A 22,725-nucleotide genomic window follows, 5' to 3' on the forward strand; every position below is an offset into this window, starting at 1 on the left:
ATGCCACCCACCATTCAAGAAGATAGGCAGTGAGGAAAAAAACACAAACATCCACTTAACAACGGAGTCAGTGACCGCCTCATTACACCGCCCTATCAGAGCATGCTGAAAAGGACACAACGCACAAAAAAAGAAAAGAAAAGGGTAGGAAAGAAAGAAAAACACTGATACCACCTCTGATCTTGGACAAAATGAAGAAAATATTAAGAAGGAGACTGATATCTAGTTCCTAAAAAGTAAAAATTCTTCACTGTTTTTGTTTTAAGGTAATTAAAAATTTAAAGATTCTTTTAAAAAAAAGATTGAGAGTCCAGAGTACAACTTCATATAAAGAAGAACTATTCTGTTAAGATACCGGACTATCTCTGATCCTTGCTCCCCATAGCCCCTTCTGAAAGAAACTTTGAACAGCTAAAGAGGAAAACAGGTGGCAAACTTCCTGGTTTAACCACTCCATACCTATTCTTCCTCATCCATTCCTCAAACTACTCACCTCACATCTATCTTTTCCTTAATCTGGAGGCTGTTTTTACGTTTACTGAAATTTCATTGTTCATTTTCAGCATGATCCCTACAGTTTGACTGTATTAATTCTGAGCTAAGAATCTAAGCTCTCAGAAAGCAGGGTAACATCAAATCATTTTGCTTGATGCGAATAAAATCATACTGAAAAGGTTATGTTTTAAAATTCTACGTATTAAAAATTTCAAAAGAATATAATACCAAATTAGTTGCCTTTAGAATAAATTAACCAGGTTGTTTAGAACTAATATGTCGCAGCCTTACCATAAAAACGTACTGAAGGGAGATGGCTATGATGACATTCCTCTGGCAGATTAAACCCACTTACCCGAATAACAGATACACCCTACACTGAACGCTGATCTGTTCACAGCAATGGCTCAAATGAGACCCCAGAGTGGTCAGAATGCCCGCACACATCCTGAGCGCTCAAAACACAATCCTTATTTAGGCATACCAGCGAGAAATAATGAGCAAAAAAGCCTAAGAAATTTAAAAGATAAAGTCCAAAATCTTAAGTTTCATTATAACTGGCACAAATGTAACCAAATAAAGCCAACTTAGTGTGACATGACTCCCAACTCGACTAGGTTTCTCACCAATATTGGACTATGTTCAGGATTAAGAGGACAGAGGTATCATCCATTTTCATTTCACACTAAGTTTTGACTAGGTTTTTTTTTTTCTTCCTTGTCAACACTGGCAGCATTAAAATTCCAACTAACAGTTAACTGTTCCGATAGTACGCCTAAATCTTGAAGACCTAATTCAAAAGAAGCTTCTGCTACATCAACAACACTGGAACAGGACTGTCACTGCTCTTATTTTAACGTGGGCCCCTGTAGAAACAATCCATTTTAACATGAAGATGGTATGATACAAACATCAAGAATTCTGCTAAATACTATTAAGGAAAAAGATCCTTTCCTGCAAGAAATGGAACATGTATTGGGGGCAATGTGACACATACCCACAAAACAATGAATAATTATGGAGTTTGTGGTACTCATTAAATACAATGGAATCTCAGGGAAGCAATATCCTGAGTCAGGATGGCCAGAAAATGCTTCATGGAAGAAGTGGGACTGAAACGAGGCTATAAAAAGGACAAAGGGAAGGAACAGCATGCGCAAACGCAGAGGAGTAATGAGTATGGCAAAACTGCAGTATGCAATAGGCAGGCAAGAAGCCCAGCTGGGGAAGAGCGGGAAATAAAGCTGAAGAGGTAGAATGGGGCCTTAAAAGCCAGACTGAAGCACATGAACTCGATCCAGTTGGCAAAGGGAAGCCATTATGGGTTCTCCAGCAGGGGAACCGACATGATGAAACCAGCATTTTAAATAAATTACACTGTCAGTAGTTACAGAAGACAGGATGGAGAAGAAAGGCTGCCCAGGGCAACCCACTACAAAATTAATGCAATACCCCAAACCTAAAACCATTCATTCATTCTTTCATTTATTCACCAAGAAGACATCAGACTGCTAGTTCAGAACACTGGCTTCGAAGACAGACACCCTGGGCCTAAATCCTTCTGTGCACCACTTATGACCTGAGTAAAGTAGTTGGTTTCCTCGTTGTAGAAATCAGGACATCAGCCGCTCATACTGTCAAAGCACCTGTGTGTCACCCTGACACACAGAATTCTATTAGTAGTTCACATTACTGCTGAATTAAGAATGGCAAAAAACTGGGAAGTGAAAATAAGACAAGGCTCACAGATATTTCAGAAGAACAGAACTTCCAAGTAGAACTGTCTTGACAGCTGAAAATATGGAACAAGAACACAGATGAAAGGTCAAGGCTGGAGAAAACAACAACCCACGTGAAGTTATCACTCCAATCTAAAAAGCAGACCCAGGTAGTGCCAGCTCTAGCCTTAAAAAACAAAATTTCCTTTTTATTTAAAAAGAGTAGGAAAATGTTCCAAATAGCGCAAGTTGATTTTAAAAGTCCAAACTCAAGAGACAGAAGAACAGCAATAAGGCATGCAAAAGGCTCATCACTGTACTACGCCAACCAGGTAACTTGATATTGTTCCTACTTAGCGTTAAAGTCCAATCTAATTCTCCAAGATAAGTCTCAAAGCACAACTTCAAGAGTACATAAATTCAGCTAAGTTATTTCAAATATTTTGCCCAGAAACTCAGGAAATAAAACTGCCAAATGCTTTCTGTAACATTATGCCCCCACTAAAATAAATAACAAGCAAATAAAACATAATACAAAGAAGCAAACTTCAATCCAAACCCGTCATTTACATTTCCATGATGCTGTATGTCAAGTAGAGTTCTCAGCACCTTATGCATACAATTGTCTCTGTCTTCTCAACTCTACGAAGCTGTCTATCCGCAGTACACAGAAGAGGAAACTGAGACACACACGGAGTTACTCCCCCAAGGTTACATAGCTAGTAGGAGATGGAGCAAGTGTGAACCCCGGCAGCTGATCTCAAGGACCCCTTGATGGAATCACTATGCTACACAAAAAGACTTAGATGATTTTTCTTGTACAAGTTTTCAAGAATATGTACTCTTGAGGATAGGTAGGCATAATCTTATTTGCTTTTCCTTCTTAATTGCAGGCATGGAACCACATTTTCTATTTCTGCTGGCAGCATTGGAGCCGCTGCTCCACCAGTGCCAATCTTAAGGTAGGAAATAACAGCAGTTAACAAGAAGATTGCATCTTATTAAACAGTTTTAGAGAGTTCAGCACAATGATGTTTTGAGTACTATGAATTTCATTTATCCATGCAATCACTTGACCCAGTTAGTAGAGATGCCCAATGATGGAATTACAAACTTGATTAAAAACACTAGTTTTTGCAAGGATATCTACAGACAAGACTGACAGAGCAGCTGGAAAAATTTGGCACGGCTAGTCATCTAGAAAGAACATGAACTATGGCTCAGACACACCTAGGTTTGAATCCTAGTGCATCATTTGATCATTTTGTGGCTTTGGCCAAGTGAATTAACTTCTCTGCACCTCTCTGTTTCATATCCACAAAAAGAGCTCAACACTACCCACACCTTATAGGATCAGCCTGAAGAATAAATGACGTAGAAACACCTCATACCTTTCCTAGAACACAGGGAAGGCAGAGCCCCTTGCCTCTGGCTCTTGGTAACAGGGCAATTAAATATACTCTTCCAGAGTCCAATCCCAGGCACGGTGGACAGCAAACTTCTCCAGCATCAGTTCTCTCACACAACCTTTTTTTTTTTAATTCAAGTTTCTGTTGTTGACAGACCAGGAGACACCACCATGGTGCTCTCCAGACCGGACCACAATCTTATCAACTCTTTACTAAACAGACCTGCAGTCCTAGTCCTTGGGTGATGTATAAATGTCTTGATGTTAGCTGATTTCCTTTTTTTGCATTTCAGTGACTTACACTGTAAATGTTATTAGTGAAGTGAGTCAAATTCACATGCACTAGAAAAATACAAAGTCCCAGACCGTGCCAATATTTCTGCCATCTCCACTGACTTACTACCATCCGCATTCCTCTCAATTCTTTTTATATAAATAAAACAGAAATTGAACAATCCCAAAAACTTTCCACTAACTTCATTAAAATGTGTCAAGTCAGAAATCCTTTGTAGTAACACCTCCGTAGTAAATTGCAGAAAGATTCCTTTGTCAGTTACTCATTTGACCAGGTTGTAGATATACTTCATTGCTACATACGAACAGATGTATTTATTCAACAGGTTGTCATTCAAAAGGTCCATTAGTCAGATCTCTTTTGATCAGTAACCCCTATGTTTATGTTAAGCTTCTGCCCTTTCTGCGTATTAGCTACAAAGCCTCCCAGCACACAGGAAGCAGTTACTTTTTGTTCTCTTGTATCATGATAAACCTTAATTAGATGTTGAGAACACAAGTAACAAAAAGATTCCTGGACACATGTAAAAAGTTATCACAATGTTTAACACTTCCTTGAAGCAACCAATGCAAAAATTACAACCTCCACAAGAGGCCACTTCCCTGACCACGGTGTCTCCCCTATTAATAACCAAAACTGGTATATTTTGGAAGAAAAACATCTTATGAACTGATGGTGAGCTTGGCAATTTTTAAGCCATTAACGAGTCCCTTAACTAAGTTCCTTAACAGTAAGAAAAACTTTTCCCATGTACATACTGTCTTCATCTCCCATACAGTTTAGTGTTCCACCCTATAGGTCTAACAGTTCAAGTAACAAAAAAAAATAGTAGTTACTCATGGATTTAATGGGTGTGATTACATACATCACACAGAGCATGATGGCAGAAATGGAAAAAAAAAATCACATTCCAAACAAGCAGGAAAACCTCGATTTAAGGGCAAAAAGTATAACCACGCATCACATGCCTAACCACTCTGAGGCGTATTTTCTTTCTGCTGCCCCTCCTCCACACGTAAATGCTAACTATTTCTAGAACCCTCAATGATAACTTCCGAAGGCTGCTTGCCATGAACTCCCATGATACCACCCAACATACACACCGTTTTCATGGAGACAAAGCTGCCCTATTTCCCCAGACTATAAACTTATTAAAATGGTGAGAACATACAGTCCCAGGAAGCCAGAATTACTAAAATACACCAACGTAGCACACGTCTCATTTAACAAAAATGAAAATGAGCCACACTGGGAAAGCCAAAAAGTCACTCACTGTATCTTCAATGGGTAACCAGGATATTTATTACAATTTGTTAAGTCGATGAAAACACCACGAGGGCATTATACTACCCAACCTGATAAAGGAGTCTTTAGGAAAAAAGAGGGAGGAAGATGATTATTTATATGGGGGACGGGGGATGGGAAAATAAACCAGTTAGACTAAAAATAACCCATCATTTCACCCACCATATTTAATTAACAAGCTTGTTTATATTAGCATAAGGTCCTTGTTTGGAAAACAAAAAAGCCAATAGTAAACTTCCCCCAAGTCAACTGTAAATCACATAGGTACTAAAACTCCTCACCTTGGTGCCTGCACAGTCTAAGGTTTTATGTAAACTCCAGAGACTGAGAAAATCTGGGTTGTAACTAGGTTCCAACGCTTGCCATTTATAATCACCAAATTATTTTAGAGAATGTTGAGAGAACCTAACAGAACCATTTTTTAAGAGCCATCACAACCCAAATTTTACATGAAGCACACCATTTTCACAACCTAAATTTAATCTCGGTTGCCACTGCAAAGTGAAGCCTGTTTCAGCAAATTAGGAACTTCCAAAAATACTGAACATGTTAACACACGCATGGCCTCCCTCGAGCTGCCATTTAAGATTAATAATTTCACTGGAATAAAACTCTGCTTCTGTTCAAAAGCTGATATGGGTTGCAAAGAGGAAGTTACGGAGAAGCCACCCTTCACAACGTGGCCTTTACACTGTCAGAAAATAATGTGACTCTGTGCCACCCAAAACTTACCAGGAAGCTGGGAATAACTTTGCCAATTCTACACTTCTGAACCCAACTTCAAAAAGGCTCTATCAGATACCTCCTTAAGACGGCAAAAAGCGCTAAGTTGGAAATAAACACGTCCGGGAGTGCGGCCCCGCGGCCGCGCGCCCCTCCCCCGCCGGCGCCCCCGCCCGGCCGCGCGGCCCCAACAGCCGCCCGCGGCCCCCTGCACGCCGACCGGGGTCGCCGCGCCCGGGCCGGGGACGCGCCCGGGGAGGGGAGCCGATGTCCATCGCTGCCTGAGGTTTCACAGAAGAACATGCACCGAACAGATCCCTCTGCTCTGCTAAAAATAGGCTATAAAGGAGTCGGCCTCATGATGGCTCCTTGATTCAATTTGCTGCAAATTCTTTCCTGAAAGCCTCCCCCCACATCCACACACACAGCAAAAGGGGGTGTCAGTGCACGAAGGGTGGAAGAGGGGGAGAAGGCCGAGGTGCACATTTTCGGGGACCACAACATCCTAAGGGTGAGGATCCCCCGAGACCAGGAGAGGGTAGGGGGTGGGCAGGCACGTGAGCATTTCAAAGAAGCCTGAGTGAGGAAAAAGGGGGGATGGGGCGCCCCGAATGCCTTCCCTGCCTTCCCCTCCCCCACCCAAGCCCCAGCTCCCCAAAGGGCCAAGTTGAAAAATGCAGGTTCCACCGGCGCCCATCCCCCCGCGGCCCGGCGCCCCCGGCCGCCGCCGCCCGCGCCCCCCGCCCGGCCCGCGGCCGCCCCCACCCCGGGGTCCGGCCCCCAGCGCTTACCTGGAAACGGTGGCCTCCGACGCCGCTCCCCCCTCCCGGGAATGGAGGCACAAGGAAATTCCCCTCCTCGCCGCCGCCGCCGCCGCCTCCAACCACCCCCAAAATAACCCCTCCGGGGGGTGAGAGGCAATTATAACCCCGGCGAGCGGAGGGCGCGGGGGATGGGCGCGGGCGGGCGGGGGCGGGGAGCGCGGCGCGGGTCCCCAGGTGGCGAGCGGAGGTGCTCCCGCCGCGGGGGAGGGGCGGGGGCGCACGCGGCCGGCGGCGGGGGGAGGCGCGCGCGGGGGAAGGGCGCGAGCGGGGAGAGGAATTGAGGCAGAAGGTAAAAGCTGTTACTAAGGGAAAGAGCCAAACGGTTCGGAGCAGCCAACGGCTCAGACACTCAACACTGGGGAGAGAGGAATGGGGACCAGCCAGGCACAAATGAGCTCGCGAGGCCCGCGGCGGCGACGGCCGCGCAGCAAAACAAACCCGAGCGGCCTGCGCCGGGCGGGCGGGCGGGCGCGCGGGGGAGGGGCCGGCGGGGGAGGGGCGCGCGGCCCCGGGAGGCGGCGGCGGCGGCGGCGGCGCGGCGGGGGGGCTCCGCCGGCCCCGCTCCTCTCCTCCGCCCGGCGCGGCGGCGCGGGGGCTGGGCGGGCGCGGCGCAGGCTTTAAAAAGAAAGCAAGCCCCGCAGGCGCTGCGCGGCGCCGCCGGGCCCGGCCGCCCCACCCCCACCGGGTGCGGAGCGCTGGGGTGGTGGCCGCGCGGCCCGCGGGGGGCGGGGAGGCCCACCGCAGCCCTGGCGGACGCGCGGCTCCACTGTCCCGGGGAGGCCGGCGGGGCTTCCGTGGGGCCGGGGACCGCCTGTCCCCGCGGGCACCCCCATCCCCCGCGGTGAGCATGTGCGGGGAGCGCGGCGCCGCATCCTATGGCCCTGTGCTTGGAACACGCTCTGCACACACCTTTGTGTGCATAAATCCATCTGCTTTTCGGAAGCGTACCTGGAGAGGTGCTTTCTCTGTAAGCAGCCAGTTTCCAAATGTAATCCAGAGCACGGGATCGGGAGAGAAAACACACGCGCGCGAGGAAAGGGTTTGGATACTAAACACAAAGCTGTAATTGAAGTGTTTATGCCCACATGTACTGTGAATCAAGCATATGGTGGTATTTCTCGTCTGGTGGGTCTGTTTGAAAGGTTTCGTCGATCAGTTCTCATTTCACAAAAATAAAATAATGTAACTAAATGTTTACCAAATATATACCTCTACGGCAGCATCGACAGTAGAAGTTTATCCACTTTGTGTACTTTTTGCAAGTGTGTAGCGCATCAAGGCAGCTTATAAAGTATAACTTAGAGGAGTGATAATGTGTCAATATAATGGAGGAAGGGAGGGCAGCGCTTGTCTTAAAAAGGCACCTCACAGCTCTTAAAACAAATGCGTTCATCTTTCTAAGGCCCTCAGAAAGCGGGGGTCGGGGGTCTTCCTAGATCTTTGTATAAGCCTAGGACGTCAAAAGCAGTTGCGCTTTTCGTTTTAAGATTTGACCGAAAAGCAACCCTTGTGTTGTTATTTTCACTTATTGCTGTCTTCAAAGTAAAATAAGATTTTTTGCAGCCTTTCTAGATGAGAGGTTCTGTTTTCATGCTTTTATCACAGTATTTGGAAATAGGTGTAGCCATTATTTTAAAGCAACAGCCTTTTTCCTCTCCATATCAGAAACCTGAATTTTCACACCAAAAAAAAGTTCATTCGAAATAACTTTTACACATCTGGACTCCGGGTGGCCTAATAAGCTCAGTGATTAGACAGGTGATTTTTGGCCAAGGTTAAAGGCTGTTTCCCCTGGGAAGGGGGGGGGCAGGGGGCGCAGCCAGAGGTCTTTCCTGACCAAGGTGGAGAGGGAGGGGGGCCAGGAAGCCCCTCAGAGGAAAGGGAGTGGGATGGAAACTCCCTCCCAACCACCAGAAGGAGAGTTCAAAGCATCTCAGTAGTGTGTCCTTAGAGCTATTTTAATAAATGAAAGAGGGAATGTTAGATTAAACAATGTCACCCCATTGCAGGTTTCCAAAACACTGTGTTGAGTGTACAGGGAAACAGCACAAAGAGAGGGAGTTTTGCACGTCAGTGAGGTTCGAAAGCTGAGCTTGCTTACTGCAGAACTCGCACCTTTGCCAAACCTCTCTTTCAGAAGCGATGAGGGGCCTGGCATCTTCCTATTTCTTTCAATATTTTCAAGCATTGATTAATGGCATATGTATGTCACTAACATAATCCTCTCTTCAATAAGCAAACTCTCTCAGTAAAATTAGGGTTCGTTATCTGAGCCACCCGGTGAGACTCATCTATTGGCCTACCTTGTTTTTGAAGTTTCACCTTGTGCCACCACGCATGGGTCTTCTCAGCAGCAGCTATTATAACATCAAACCACTCTTCCAGTGAATGAGGCTTTTCCAACCACACTGACTCTTGATAGGGTCATCTCCAAACCTAGGGCCCCTGACTTATTCTCCCTCAAAACGCCTCTATCCCTCCCTCTCCAAGGGAGAGCGCCCCTCCTTCAGGTTCACGGGATCCAGGGCTTCCAGGCTGAAGTTCGCATACCCTACACCAGCTGCCTCCTTTCCTAACAGGAGCTGTTATTACCATAATGATAATAATAACCCATGTGTTTGTTTACATCTTCGTAGTTACAAGATGTTCTTGTGCATAAATTACTTCATTTACATATCATGATAAAAATCACCAAAGATGGAGACCTTTGCCATAAACTAGTTCCAGTAAAATGTAGCTCATCTGCCGTACTCACTGAAGACAGACTTGAAGTAACTTTGGATTAAAAAAAAGCAGTAAATGTGGAAAAGCCTTGATTCTCCCAACCAAGGGGGGTTAAATTAGGCCATATTTTGATCACTTCGATTTCTGTACCCTGGAAACTATCTGAAATGACAGCATGGCTGCAACATGAAATCCTCAGATAAATGAGCCACTGCACAAAGGTCACATGTATTGTTACCCCACCCTCTAGCCAGTGTGACATATCTAGTGTACAAGATCAGAGGCCTCAGTAAAATTCATGCAATAATTAGGCACAGGAGTGATGTAAGGACAAAGAAGTTATTGTTACTAGTTTTCAGTGCTGTGTCCTAATCTAAAAGCTGTCTTTATGCTTTGAATATAAATGTTAATATGTTTCTAGAAAGGAGAAATTACTCTGTTACTAAGAAATTTTAAAGCAAAGAGGCACATTAAGAAAGTTCTCTTGAACTTTCTAGCTAATTGCTCAACAAAGAGAAACCTCATACCGGTAACTGTTACCAGATGGTATATATACGTATATATATATATTATAAAATGACTACACAAGTCTTGACTTGTTTTATTTCAGTAATGTTACACCCGGGGGGTGTAGAATGGCAAGATAGCCTACACTTTTGCAACTTTCAATACTGAGGAAGTAGAACATTTTAAAGTTAAGGTGACTTAATCCCAGGTTATAGGATCTCATTACTGTATATATATCTCTAAAGTCACCGAGATGTTTTAAGTTGTTTGCATTAGCTGATCTATGTAATTAAAGTGTTCAAAACAAACTTAATAGCATGAAAAAGATATTTGATACCAAAAACATTATCCTGGCGCTATGACTCTTTGTATATTCTTTACTCACCCAGGAACTCAGTGGCTTTATGTCTGCAGCGATTACCCCCAAGCGTCTTGCTGATACCATGTGATAGGTTTCTGTTTCGTTTTGACTCCACTTGTGCAATTCTTTGTCTGTGGTTCTTCCAGCTATCAGCTTTTGCCATCCAGACTGATACACATCTCGGCCGCACATCTCAAGATCTCAGCACACAAGCTCCTTTTCTCTCTCTGTGCTTAGCATGCGACCTGTGACCTTTCCTCATCAGTGTGAACCTTGTCACAGTTTTCCATCACTCTGTGACCCGATTTCATTACAACAATGAACTTTACTTGGGAGTCTTCATTTAAATTACAAAAGCAACACACAACCATCTTACAAGTATTTATGCCTCTCAGATAATGGAAATAGCAGGTTGGATCCTGCCTTTGTGATTCAGTCAGAACAGAAAACCAACCACACACAGAGCATAGTGCTGTCCCAATCACTTACTTTTACTGACCAGCCATGTGCTTCCTCAGGGCCACGCTCAAGGCCTCTCATGATGTCATAGTTTTGCTATTCGTTCATTCAACAAACATATTGAATGCTTAGCATGCCAGGCACTGTTCAAAAAGCTGTTTACAATGAACCAAACACAGCCCTTACTCTCTTGGAATTTACATTCCACTCCTGTGTCAGGTGGGGGTTGGGAGAGCAGACAGACTTTCAAAAAATGTATGTCTGTATTAGGCTGTAGTTTGATTTCTATTACAAAGGCAACATAGAAATGGCTTAAACAAGGTAACAGTTTATTCTCTTATGTGGCCATTCAAATGTAAGCATTCCAGAGCTGATAGGGTATCAAGGACCCTATCAAGGATGTTCTCAACATACATCTTCCATCTGGTGGTCTAAGACAGCTTTTCTAGCACCTGCCATCACACAGAAATTCCAGCTATTGGCCAGAAAGGGGGAGAAATGGAGTGCCTTCTCTTTCAGGACTTGTCCTGGCAGTTGAACTTATCACTTCCACTCATTCTCCATTGGCCAGAATGTGGTACATGACCATATCTGTCTGCCAGCAAGTCAGGTAAATGACAGGTGCCAAGCCTAAGTAACAAAGTTGGGGAGGGGGTTGAGAATGTATGTTATTTTAGATAGAAGGTTTCTCAGTTAGGGTGAAGGTGACCAGAAAGCCAAGTGAAGTGAGGGGGTGAGTGTGCAAATATCAGAAGCAGCAGCATTCCAGGCAGCCGGAATATCAAGAACAAAGAAACAGAGCAAAAGCTAGTGTGCTGTATTCTAGGAATAAAAATGATGCCAGTTGATTGGCATGAAATAAGCCAAAGAGTGGCAGGAGAGGGAGCCAGGGGCCAGATGTGAAGGGCCCTTTTTCTTCTCATGATGTGGAAAGCCAGTGGAAGGTTTTGAGCAGAGAAGTGACTTGATCCACCTTCTGTTTTAAAAGGACTGCTCTCCTGGGCAGAGACCAACTGCAATAGTGCAGCAGTGGAAGGGGGATGATGAGGTATGGGGCTAGAGCAGAAACCCCAAGGAGAGCATGGCGGCATGGCTGATGGTGGCAGGAGCTGGCTAGAAGAAGCTAATCTCTGTGTACATTTTAAACAACAGAGTCAGAATATATTTTGTGGCATGTCAGAGAAATAGAAGAGACAAGATGATTCCAAGATTTTAGGCCAAACAAGTGGAAGAATGGAGTTGCCATTTATTGCAATGGGAAAGAGTGGAAGATGAGCACATTTATGAGGGGAAAATCAAGAGTTTTGTTTTAGAGTTTTATATACCTATCAGACATCCTTTTGAAGATGTTGCACAGGCAGCTAGATATACAAATCTGGTATTCAGAGGAGGTATTGGAGTTGGAAATATAATTTTTGGGCTCATGAGTAATGATATTTGAAATCATAGGTCTAGATACAGTCGACTGAAGAGTGAGTATAGGCAAAGAAAAGAAGAGTTCTCTATTACCTCCAATTGTCTCCTGCCCCCAAAAGTTTTCTTTTATTACGAATGCTCCTCTGCTCTTGATAGGATCAGAAGCCTAAATGTATTTCATCATAGGTCAACATAAGGTGACATTCTAACTGAGCAAGGACATTGACGGAAACCGCACATAATATTAATTGCTACCATTTATTAAGCATGTTGCCAAGCACTTTTCAAGGTATTTTATTCTTGTCTCTAATTTTCACAACAACCTGAAGAGGTAAATAATCTTGCTATTTCACTTTGATACATGAGGAAACTAAAATAATGAGTCCACATAGCTCATCTAACGTCAAGCTGCAAATGGCAAAACAAGGAGTTGAACGTGAGAGTGTCTGAGTGCAGTTTCTGCTTTTCCACTGGGTGAAACTAAGCAGGTCAAGGCAAGAAAAAGCAAATATTTGCTGAAAAGTCCTTCCCTGAATGAGGAGGGCAGAGAATGCAAAGTGGAAAAAAGGAGAAGCTGCTGGAAGGAAGGAATCACATCTTAATCACGTCTGTATGACCCACGTTTCCCAGATCAGAATCTCAAAACTTTTCTTGAATGCAGACATGGTTATAACCAATTTCTTGGATTCCCTATGCTGCACTCGTTGATACTATCAGTGTATCTACTGATTACACAAGAAAGACCTTTGTCCCACTCACTCCCTACCTGGCACCATCACCTCCCCTGCCACCAGCTGGCAATTTGGGTATGGAGTGTTCTTGAAGACAGGTTCTGTGGACAAAGAAGACAATATACAATAATTCCATTTTGTTTATTACAAATCTGAAAACCTAGTTTTCCCTTAAGCTTTGAATTTCAAGTTCCATATCTAACTCTTCCTTTTAAGGGAATGTTTACAATTTAGTTAATTAAATTCCCTTGAATTATTAAACTGTATTTATACATTTAATGTATTCAATCTTCGTTTTAAAATACTTCAGTTGCTCAACAAACAAAAGAATCGTTAGTAAAGTAATGCTCATAAATATGATAAACGAATTGTAAAATATGATGAATCTTAAGTTCTCTTGAATATTACAAAAATATTTACAGTTTTAATAGAATTCTCATATCTTTTCACTTGAAATCACAAATCTAAATCAATTACAGATCTCACGTAGATGTTTTAAATTGGCATTCTAAATTGTCAATTGTCTTAAACATTACAAATATTTAAAGTGCCAAATACAAAATATGCATGAACTATTTCTAAATATAAAATAAAAATAATAGTATTATGAGTTTACTTTATCTCTTTACTTAAATTTATGCTTTCCTGAAGCTAAAACAAACTTATGCTTTAAATAAACAATTCTGCGGCCCAGGTGAATTGCAATGCCTTTCCAGTGGGCTGAGTGGCTATTGTCCTGAGAGGCTGTGGCTGGAGAGGCAGACAGCAGAGTAGTACTTCTCACGGCTCATGATACCTGCTGACCCCTCCTCAGTGCCAGCCAATGGGAACCCCAAGTTCTTGCCTTCAGATGGGAGGACTTGCCACAATTCATGTTCACAGATGCTGGCTGCACCTACTTTCTTCCAAACGATTCCAGTTTGTACCCTTACTGCTAGCTGGCTGACACACAGAGCTAGACTCAACCAGTTTACATACTACTTCATTTTACTCTAAATTGTTTTCATGTTTTTATTCTCTGATGGGGCTAAAATTCTTACAGAAATTAATTGCGTACACTCTCATGTCTGTGGCTGGCTCTGTGGTTCTGACCACACACACATACACAAGCACACACACTCTCACACCACCTTATTGTAGCCAGCCACTGGAAAGTGAGTGCACTTCACTTTATGAGAAGAATGCTCCCAGTGCCCTTTGGTAGTGAATAGCTTTTTTTTTTTTTTTTAACTACTCACATTTCCTTATGTCAAGATTTCTCAAACTGTGTTCTACTCATCATGGGCACATAGCCTGTGCTTTGAGGAGTAAAAGGTTTCAGCGGTTAAAGAAGTTTGGGAAATCTCACGTGTTAAATTCATCTTCTAGAGATTCGAAATGTTCATTAGCATATTAAAGACTGAGAAACCGTGCAGTATGAAAATCTTATAAACCCAACCAACCTCTTTTTTAAAGACATACTCTTCAAAGTCTTGCAAAGCTAGCATTCTTTGGAACACCATTTGGTAAATTGTGTTGGTATGTGACAAAATGTTTTAATTTTCTTTCTTGATCTTTTATTTTCTACTTTTTTGGAGATCAAATCTTAGATATACAACCAAATGGGCTTTCTAATGTTTCCCTTTCCTTGAACTTATCCCGCCCAGCCACAGACAGAACTGAACAGCTGCAGCCCCTCCCCTACAGGGGAGAAACTGTGTGGCCTGTGGCAAGTCCCTCTAAAAAGAGAGGGAAGGTCGCAGCACCTTGTGCTCAGTCACTTACTTCCCACAATCTTGTAAGTCACTTGTCCTTTGGGGAAAAAGAGCCCTGTAGAGGACTCCTCCTGGGGCAAGAAGTCCCTTATACAGCCTTCTCATGTCGTGCTCTTTCTTGAGCAAGAAACCAGGAAGACTGTGCATGCCAGTACCCAGGTTATTATAGGAATCAAATAAAACAAACTTGATTTTATATATATGTATCTATAGTGATAGGTAAACAGCCTCAGGGCTAGTGCAGAGGCCAAAGGAACTGGATTTGAGATGCTGTGTGATCTTAGACAAGGCATCAAAGCCTCAGAAACTCAGCTTCCTCTTTGATAAAATAGGGACCACATTAACAACATAGCTCCAGAGTGGATATCCAAAATATTTATCAACCAGTTCTGCATGGCCACTGACCCATCAGCCATGCCAGATCACTCTGCTAGCTGGCAGCCTCGCAGCTTGTCTCCTCTCTCAGTCAACACTTACGGGGGCCTACCGTGTGCCAGCTATTTCATAGGGCTGTTGTATGCAGGTAATTAAATAGCATTTGTGAAAGCACATCACAACCCTCATACAAAAGCAAGGTATCTTTAGTCATTATTATTCTGTATAAAAAATGATATAAAGAGTAAGGGAGATGGGAAGCCTCTGAAGCACATTTCACCCATTTCACAGTCTTGCCTTCCCTCTGGGGGTGGCCTGACTAAGTTTGAAACCAGACGTCACTTTGAGAAATAGCCTGAGGAAGTGGAGACCTGGGCCAAGACCAGCCCATGACACAACTTAACCTCAGAACATCAAATAGGAGTAAGAGCTAGCACTTTCCTGAGTACTTACCCTGTGTTAGGCCTTGTTCAAAACACTTTTATGCAGATTAACTCATTTAATCCTCTCCACAGCCAGATGAGTGAGGAGCTATTATTATCCGCTGTCCACGAGGAAACCGAATCACAGGCTGATTAAGTGACTCGCCAAGGTTTCCTAGCTAGTAAATGTCAGAGCTGGATTGTCATCTAGGTGGAGGGGTTCATGCCCTTCACCACCACGCCATACAGCAAACAGATATGAGCCTAGCAGGGGGTGGGGGAGGGGTTGAGAACTGCTGAAGGCCTGGCAGCCAGAGAGCATTATGGGTTAGAAGCTGAGCCTGGAGGTCCTAGGAAGTCTCTCTTAGGATCACAGGTGTTGTAACCCAAGGAAGTCCCAAGGAGCAGACCTCCCCACTGCTCTTACAGAGGAGACACAAGACCCTGGTTCTCCAGAATTTCCTTGCTGGCGGGAACCGTGGACCCCAGGCATTGAAAACTAGGTACCTACAGCCTGAGGAGGGGCAGCTCCATTCCACAGGGCATAGCAGAAGCCAGGGGAAGGGGAGTAGGAGGAAAGAAGAGAAAGAAATGGAACAGCAGCCCTCCCTTCAGCTGGGAAAAGGCGGTCAGTTGGATGGGCTGGCCTTTGGGTAGACGGATTAGCTCTAATTGTTGAGCAAATAAACCTGGAGCTGAGGGGTGGGCTGCACTGGACTTCTTTCTGCAGAGGAGTCAAAGAGGAGTGAGGGCAGAGAAAGAGAGATGTGGGACTCCAAGGCTGGAGTGGGCAAACTTTTATTGTAAAGGGATAGATAGTAACTATTTTAGGCTTTGCAGGCCATATTCTTTGTATTTTCCTCCAACCCTTTAAAAATGTATAAGCCATTCGTAGCTCCAGGCTGCAGCTGGATTTGGTCTGTGGATTATGGTTTTCCAACTCCTCCTCTAAAAAAATCATCTGTGACCCTCACTATTTTACCTGAATCTGCCCCTGCCCTCCTCTCCAGTTATTTAGCCATTTAATTTGAAGCAGGGCCCCCCGAGGAGTTGGAGGGCACGATGATGAAGAAAAGGGCATAAGGTTCTGACCCTGGTGATGCTTCGTGAAATCTGAGGTATGTTCCACTGAGGTGTCTCAGGACTAACTCTGTTTGGCAACCCGAAGTTTCACCCTGGGGATTTTTATGCCATGCACAGCTGCACACATGAGCAACTCCACCGGAGTTTCATGTTTCCTGCCACATTCCATTTGGGAACTGATGCCCAAGACAGTGTTACAGAGCAATGAAACTTAGTATTACTGTATTTCAGGGAAAATGGAGTAGCAGTCTTTCTCTCTCAGTACCCAAAAATGGAATGTCTCAATGTCTTTGGGAAGAGCCTGCCCACAGCAGGAGGAAATTGTACCTTTTAGTAAGCTTGACTCTCAGTTATAATATTGCCTTTAAAGAGCCCAGCTAGGCAGTGAGGAAGCTTAGCCATAAAAACAAGCACCTTTATATTTTTTGTTAGAGGGACAGCTCATTGTCTACCATTTGCCCAAAGCTGTTTCATAGCCAGACACAAAACAGTCTTTTCTTCCCACCTTTAACTGTACTGCTAATCTCTAAGGCTATTCTTAAATAACACAAAAGCATGATTTTAAGTCAGAGAGCTGGGGAGAGGGGAGACTTACAAAACACTTTTTTTTAAACCTAAGAATTGACAGGAAGCCATGGCTTCCAAATAACTATTAGAACTTTCCAATACATTTAACACGAATTAATGTGTCAGAGAGACTACTTATAATGGAATACAGGGGAAGGTTATTGGTATGGGGCAAAGAACAGAAGAGTTTTCAATAGGAACAGAAAGTTTGGGAAGAAAAAAATAAGACAGGAGAAGGGCCAAGACAAAGGCCCAATTGGGAATCCGTGGTCCCCCAAGGCTTGGAGGGCTGAAAGCGGCCACTGGCTGGGGCAGCAAGGTCTCGGAAATAATTCCACCCTTTCACAAACCCTGCTTAGGCCCTGCTTAGAGGCAACTCTGGGAAGCACCTGCTGAACTCAGTGCATTCCCTTGTCTGGGAAGCCCGTGGAGATCTCCTTGGTTAGAGTTCCTGTGTTGACCAGGGCATACCCACTAGACTACGTATTAACCAAGAAACAGTAATAAGAGAATTTCCCCACAGTAAATTTTAGGAACATGTTCTATGGAAGTTTAAAATTATGAACAATTATCTACTTGGAGTAATCTAAGTAAATTAATACTTGGAAGCTTTGAAATAAATTTTATCTTAGAGATCTCTTTAAATCTTGTAAATTGTTTATGTATGTATTTGGAACTTAGACCAAGCAGCTGTATCTCTCATCGGCAATAACTTGCTAACTGCTTTCCCTGCTTCCTCTCCTGCTTTTCTCCAAAATGTTCACACAAAGCAGCTTAAAATCCTCTAATGTCCAAACTTCTCTGAAGCCACACATGTGTGTGCCCCTCTGCCCCTGGGCTCCGCATTGTAGCCGCATTGAGCTTCTCCCAATTCATCACATGCGCTATGCTCCCTCCCACCACAAAGCCTTTGGAGAAGCAGCTGTCTGGACACCCTCCTCTCCCCAATGCCAACATCCACACCCTCCCCATCCCTAGTTAATCCTACACTTTCACTCTTCCTCCAAGTCTCCGTTCAAGCATCACTCCCTCGGGAAGACTTTTCTGACCCCTGGACAAGATCAAATCTCCTTAGTATTCATATGTTCTCTTTCTACCAGGACTCTGCTCCTCTACAGTGCTTATCAGGGTGGCCATTTTGTATGTGCTTGTACGATTATTTGATTTAAAGTCTGTCTCATCCACTAGATCATGAGTTTCTCGATGGCAAAGATTATGCTTGTTTTATTTATTAATGTACAAGGCACAGAGTAAGCATTCAAGGTGAGATATCATTATTATATACTCTGGGACAGTAGATCAACTTTTCATGTGGAGTCTTTTAGAATGCTACCTACAAGTTTACTAGTTTACAAAATTGACCAAAAAGAAATTTAACTGAATGCATAAGCAGGATGTCAAAATACTCAATGTGATAACTTAATAGAAACATGAGAAAGAAAAGTATTAGATAAACATCGTATATTGTTGTCAAGGTCAATTTATTCATGGAGTAGTGTGGGGGAGGGGGTATATTTATAGCACAACAAAGACACATTATGGAGTTTTAAGATAAAAGGAATTTTAAAGATCTTTTGAGCTGCTGGCAGAGCATTGAGGGCACGCTCCTCAGGCCCCCCCCCCTCGCCCCCACCACCTCATTCCTCACCCTAGCCAGCTTACAGGGCCACAAGTTCCACCATGAAGTGTAGCAAAGAGGGAACGTTGGAAAGTGTGTTTTTTAAAAAAATATTTATTTATTTATTTTTTTGAGGAAGATTAGCCCTGAGCTAACATCTGCTCCCAATCCTCCTCTTTTTGCTGAGGAAGACTGGCCCTGAGCTAAAATCTGTGCCCATCTTCCTCCACTTTATATGTGGGACGCCTACCACAGCATGGCTTTGCCAGCAGTGTCACGCCCACACCCGGGATCCAAACCTGTGAACCCCAGGCCACCAGAGCAGAGCAATAGCAGCGCCGCGGGTCTGGCCTCTGGAAAGTACTTTAAGAGTAGGATTATAAAACACGTTCTAAATATGGCAAAATGATTTCTTTTTCTCTAATCTTTTAAAATATGAGATTAGAATATTAGTAATAAGTAAGACCCATGCCCACGCCCTAGCAATTTCTTAAGCCTAAGTTAGTATGTGGTAAAACATTGTTTTCTAAAGTGCGTCAGCTCAGCTTTAAATATATATACATAGCTCCCTGATTTATAGAGGAAATATTTGAGCTAGTAGAGTGTTATAGAAATCCCAGTATTGTTATAGATCAGGGTTGTGTTTGGTGAACACCTGAAAGGAGCGGCCCCAGCTTGATTTAATGTAAAATAGGTACATAATGCATATAAGCAAAAGTGTACAAAAGACCCACTAAAACCACGAAGTTTAATAAATGGTATTCCATTATTTTTCACAAATATGTGCCAGAGAATTTAGAAAATGCCAAGAAAGGCAGGAATGGTATTTAGGGCTCTGGCCAGCTTTGGATCTGAATTCAAGTTTTTGACCCCGAAAGCTCCTCAACGCTTCTGCCTTAAAGACAATGCTGAAATCTGGAACAGACATCCCAATCAATGCGTGTGTGCGCGCGCACGCGCGCGCACACACACACACACACTCTCTCTCACACACACACACAAACACATACACACACACGAGTGAGGGAGGAGAAGAAGGGTTTAGGGAGCAGATAAGGGATTTTTTTCTTATGTGTGGAGATTATGTTCTTTAACCATGGTCTTGTGATTCAGCATTCATAAAATAAATCATTTACAATTTGAGCAAAATAACATCAGTTTCCTGCAGAGCTCTAGAAGATGAGTTGTGGGGGCTAATGTGAAATCGGGGTTGGAACAAGTGCAGGGAGCCTTTGTTCTCTTCCAGGAGGTTGACAGTCCTTAGAAGGCTTTCAAACCACTATTTATGAGTCACTCCCTTCCACCCACACTTCCTTTCCAAGCTCCAAGCACTTAGGGCTTCTTGTGTTTTCCTAGGTTTTTAATTCCATTGCTTCCTACTGTTCTGCAATCAGCTGCCTTCTCTGTTTGTGGGGCCCCTGAGAAAGACTGGCTAAGGCACGGTGGACCAGGGCTTTTTTTGCCTAGACTGACCTAGATTCTCCTAAGTGACTAATGACTTGGTCATCATTGAGGTACCAATTCCCTCTACTGACCTATGTACCCCAGCCTCGCCTGGTCTCAGCTGCCTCAAGGCAGGCCTCTGGCTGGGTGCAGGCCATGTTCTCTCCTCCAAACCATCGGGGCACAGCAGAAGTTGAAACTTGCCTTGGTTGTTCCCGGTCTTAATTCCTCCTCAGACCTCTCCAGCAGTACCTTCTTCATCCAGTTGCATTTCATCCCAAGCCCGAGGGAGGGAGGCCAGGCCACCAACCTGCCTTCCTTCCTCCTAGGTCCTCTGATCACAGCACTCCTGTTGCCCTCCCACCGGCCCAGGACACAAGCACAGGGTGGATGGAAGCCCTAACCTGTATCCCAACCATTAGGCTGAGACTTACTCCTCAACTGGATCTTGTCAACCCGTTTCCCTCCCAGCGCAGTTCTCTCAGAAGGCCTAGCTGTGAGCTCAGCAGTTCCCTGACCTGCGTTTCCTCACCTCGGTCCTTATTCTCCCTCTACCTCTGCCCTCCCACTTCCTCTCCTAGATCTCCCCTGAATGTGCACTACCTCTGTTTGGGCCTCAGCTTTGATTTTCAGCCCTGATTTGGATCCCTTGCCTGAGTCTGCCTTGGAGTGAGAGGTTGCCAGCTACCTACACTTCCTTCATTCACCTCCTGTCACTCTAGCTCTGTGCCTCCACAAGGCCTTTCATTTGTATGCATTACACGCTTGTGTGTACGCACATACACACACACACACACTGCAAAGGAAATATTCAGATGGCTAGTAGGATGGCTAGGGTATGCAGATTCCTTTTCTATTAACACGGACTAATAATAGTATTATCATTGTTGTCCATGGAATAGTAAGGGAGAATAGTAATGGCAATTGTATCCTCATAGACATCTCCAGGGAGGGATGTAAAAAGCTGGGTAGCCAATGACAGACTTGCCTTCCACCATCAGGGAGCTCTCCCCAACTGTACAGTTTCCCACCTTCTACCTGTCCCAAATCCTGGATAACTCTACTATCAGGTCTGAACAATGTCACTTCCTCTGAGCAGGAAAGAAACCTAAGCTCTGCCCTTTTTCTTCCTCATTTAACTACCTTCCTCACTAGCACCCACCCAGGCTCCCCCACCACACCCCCCAGGATAGTTCCTAGACATTCAAGCGACTGGCTCCAATGCCTTAGGGGCAGTCCAGCAACATTCCTAAATGTCACCTTCTTGGGAAGAATCTTTCAGCTGACACTAAGCCTTATTAGGCACTGAAATGAGTTATGGAAGAGGTTGAGATTCTTACTCCCTGGAGGTCTTTAAAAGTAGGATGGATTCTCATCTGTCTGGGCTGATTATGTGGGATATTGCTGGTAGACCTGGGGATAGACCAGCTCATCATCAACAAATAATATTTATTAAACTCCTGGGCATTCATGATTCTGTGCCAGGCTCCATATATATTAAAAGATACTGTAAAAGACACAGCCTCTACTCTCATGGAAGTTTTTAACTAATGAAATAAAAGGTTTGTATGGAGTACAGATAATATAATGAATGTCAACAGTGCTTTAAGTTTTCAAAATGTGTAGGCTTCTTGTTTTCTTGCTTTCTCTTCTCCTACTCTTTTGTTTTGGTTTGGGACCAGGCAGAACAAGATTTGCAATCAGAAAATTTTTCTAGCTCGTATTTTCCAGGAGCTTGTGAATGATGCAAAATGTGAGCAGATAGCAGAAGAATTAAGTGGGGCAGAAAGCACAAAGTGGCCTCAGTTCTGTCATGCAGAAAGCAAGAGGCTGCTGGGTTTGATCTCAAAGGATCCTTCACTTTCTAACACCAAGGGATTCTAGGTCAAGAAATAATTAGGGTCACAGGGGGAGAAAAAGGACAATAAGGATGTGGGAAGAGAGCAAATTATTGAATATTTTTCCCATCAGAGCCATAAAATAGTATTGCTGAGGGGTCTATTTGAGGCCAGATTTTTGGCAGACAAATAAGGTTATGTTCCTTGAGAGCCAGCGGAATCATATAAACGCCCTCTGGCTGAGAAGCACATGTTTATGTGTAGGTCCATCCCACTCCTGCTAGCAAAGCACTGACGATGCTGTCCAGAATGCACAGAACCCAGAAGCACCACACTGAAGTCGCTTTTATACATTCATTCCCATGCCCTTGTAAGACAGGTTTTTTATGGGCTACCTCCTTTGTCCTTCTCACTGATGAGAGCAGGGTCCTTGACAGCCTCAGCCAGCACACCCAGGTCCTGTGTGCCCCCTCTCAGTGGACCAATTAGAACTAGATACACCTTCCTCCACTGGGACCTAGCACTGTGCCAGGCTGCAGGGTGTGGCCAGAGGGAGCAGGCAAGATGCTAACCTCCAAACATGCCCCTTCTTCCGAGCCCTACCTAGCATCATGGAGGCCCTCTAATAATGAGAGGATTTTAAATATTCTATGTATGTA

General features: G+C 44.1%; 1 protein-coding gene and 1 long non-coding RNA gene across 13 annotated transcripts in view; one reads left to right on the top strand and one right to left on the bottom strand.

Moving 5' to 3' along the window:
* The window catches only part of TBL1XR1 (TBL1X/Y related 1), a 168,372-nt gene extending 157,508 nt beyond the window's left edge, over window positions 1–10,864 (bottom strand). For 2 of the 12 annotated variants that reach the window (XM_070242648.1, XM_070242649.1), the window contains exon 1: window positions 5,954–6,097. The gene's annotated coding sequence lies outside the window, so the exon portion shown is untranslated. Of the gene's footprint in view, window positions 1–5,953; window positions 6,116–6,735; window positions 7,651–10,384 lie in introns of those variants that run through there. The other 10 variants (XR_011428757.1, XM_070242650.1, XM_070242646.1 and 7 more) reach the window with 10 other exon arrangements.
* The window catches only part of LOC111769024 (uncharacterized), an 82,359-nt gene continuing 65,998 nt past the window's right edge, over window positions 6,365–22,725 (top strand). Inside the window, exon 1 of the long non-coding RNA XR_011428758.1 lies at window positions 6,365–6,455. This is a non-coding gene — a long non-coding RNA (uncharacterized lncRNA). The remainder of the gene's footprint in view (window positions 6,456–22,725) is intronic.

This window comes from Equus caballus, chromosome 19, assembly GCF_041296265.1.
Source record: "Equus caballus isolate H_3958 breed thoroughbred chromosome 19, TB-T2T, whole genome shotgun sequence".
Taxonomy (NCBI): Eukaryota; Metazoa; Chordata; class Mammalia; order Perissodactyla; family Equidae; genus Equus; species Equus caballus.